Below are 2,735 nucleotides of genomic sequence, written 5' to 3' on the forward strand. Positions count from 1 at the left end.
AGGCGGCCGCGCGCCGGGGCCGCCGCGTGCCGCGGCTAACGGCTGAGGCGCGTGCGGCGCCGCCGGCTTCAGCGCCGGGCTCGCGCTGTGGGACGCGCTGCGCGCCGGCTCGGCGGCAGATCCTTCAGGTTACTGACGCGCCCAGGAGGCCAAGTGCCTTCCTGCCGCGTTAGGCTAAAAAGCCGCTATAATAGTAATATAKGTAATACATAACAGAAGGAAGACAGTAATCCACAGTGCAGAAAGCAGGTATCAAGAAGAATTTTGTGAAATCGAGAATCACTGCAATGAATTATCATTTAGAGAAAAGGGATGTAGGCCAAGTATCTTTAAAAGCGAACTAGAAACAGCACTAATTACCTTGTTTGAGGTGGTAATACTGTCTCAAGACACTATGGGTCTACAGCTATAAACAAAGGCAAGACTTGAAGAGAGGTGATATTTTGTATTAGACTAGTGTAAGGAAAGAAACTAGTGATGGCAAAACAAAACAAAAGAAACACAGAAGATCTGAGGGTCACAGATCAGTCTTCCGACCTCGGCGGGGGTGAGGAGYGCTGATTTATGCCTGAAAGCTTGTCTGCTTTTTTCACTCTGTTGGTTGACCTAAGAAGAAGATACGACCTCTCACCACAAACCTTTCCTCCTTAGTGGCCCAAATGTTCTTTTATCTCCAGACTTTTCCTCACAGTTGCAGCGACTCATTTTCCTCTACTCCAGTGTCCTCTGTAGTCATTTACAACTGTGCTGCTACCAAAACGCACTTCCAAAGTCAAATATAATGTGGTTACAACTAGTTCACCCTACTGTCACAGTGTCCACAAGTTCATGAGCAGCTGAGCCTATCTAACAACTTCTATAGCCAAAAGGGTAGATCTCAGACAGATTTTAGGAGGCAGTAACATCTTATTCAACATTCAAATAGCTTCAAAGAAATGTCCAGTATGCAACATTTCAACAAAACTCAAAATCATTATACCAAAGGTTATGACATCTCTACAGCAAAATAAAGAAATATTGAAGACCAGTATTTTCTTATAGCAGGACAAGCAAGTACAACCGATACATACACAGAAAAGGCGTACTGAGAAACACTCAGAAAGAGATGAGCTTCATAGCCTGAACACAGATTTTTTTTTTTTTACCGCTTGAGAAAGAAAAAGTAGATCTATGAAAAAAGAATCTCAGCCAGTATGCCAAAGTATGTACAGTTTGCAGAAGACAACTGAGTTTTTCTTGGTATTCACAGCATTTGAGAAATACAGGAATCTAGAAATGATACAGGAATATGAACAGAYGCAAAGAGCAAATTTTGGTTTTTAGCAGTAAGCAGACACTGGATCCAGAAGATGAGACAAAGCAACACACTTACATTCTCCCTCATTTCCRATCAATCTGTTTTGATCAATCTGGCAACTAGGATAATAGCTGGACAGCTTTAGAAAGAGGATGGGATAATGATACTACAAGAGGCAAATAACTGGGCCAAAAATAAGTTTATCTGTGCATTTGTTCCAAATCAGAAACAACAGCAAGCAGCTTTAGCTACAGCTCTTAAAGCTCTTATGTCCACATGCCAATGGTTGTAAAGTATCATTCTGCAGCCAGGGATTTTGCTAGCTAAGCTGTCTTTTCCCTTGAAATGCTCTCAACACTGAGGGCTGGAAGGAGCAACTGGCAGAGCTGGTTATTAGCTGTGCATCAGAGATGCTCAACAGATGTTCCCRCACACTGTAAAGCAAAGCAATCCATTCTGCTCACAGCCAAAAAGGGGTTTTGGCATTACTGCTCAACACCACATYGAGATGCCTCTTTGAGAAAAGGAGTACCATGAGACAAAACTGCTTGCAGCTTTGCACCATTAAGGTCAAATTTTTAACTACAGAGGTCTCTGTAGAATTTTAAGGGAAAAAATAAGTAAACATTATTTGGAATTTTTTAAAATAGAGAAAATTATATAATGATAACTCATTATCATTATATCCTGCTACTATATATTGGGCTGTGCTAACTCAAAATCACACTGCCCATATTGCATTCCCGACCTATCACAGTACTCCTTCCTTTGGGCACCTGTGTGCTTATTTTATGCTTTCCTGATCACGCCTCTGTATGGTGACAGCCTATCAGCATCTGCCAAATTACCTTCAGGAGCCCCTTTCTAAAGGGAACGGAGAAGGAAGAGGAAGTCCGGCTGTCAGGTGCAAACCGCATAGGTACAGCATGCTCCAGGCAAAGGACTGCTCCTTACCTACTGTTCTGTACAAATGTATTTCACTATAATATTTAACAAGATCGCAAAACACTTCTAGACCTGAGCTCGGTCATGTATACAAAAATACAACTGCCTTGCCAAACAAACAGCGCTTAATACTGAAGTTTTGCAAAGTCCCTTGATGTGTGCCAAGAGGGGAAAACCCCGTAAGATGTCTCAGAGCTGTACGGTTTAGCAAACCACAAGTGAACCAGGAGAGGAAAARAAAAGAAAAAAAAAACCCCAAACACCAACCCCGCTCTTCCCCGAGCGCACCGCACTACCAAGCCCGTTTGCTATCGCAGACAGTAACAGGCAGGCGGCACCAAACAGCAGGAGCGAAGGTGAACGCGCCGAGCTCCCCACGCGCGCACCGGCACGCTCCCGCGTTAGCGCGCGGCAAGCCGCGCAGCCGCAGCCGCGGGCCGCCGCGGAGGGGCTTCGCCCGCCGCCGGGCGGCGCGGCAGCGCACGGGGCAGCG

Source organism: Rhea americana, unplaced genomic scaffold (genome assembly GCF_003343005.1).
Source record: "Rhea americana isolate MKP2758 unplaced genomic scaffold, rheAme1 scaffold_1, whole genome shotgun sequence".
Classification (NCBI taxonomy): domain Eukaryota; kingdom Metazoa; phylum Chordata; class Aves; order Rheiformes; family Rheidae; genus Rhea; species Rhea americana.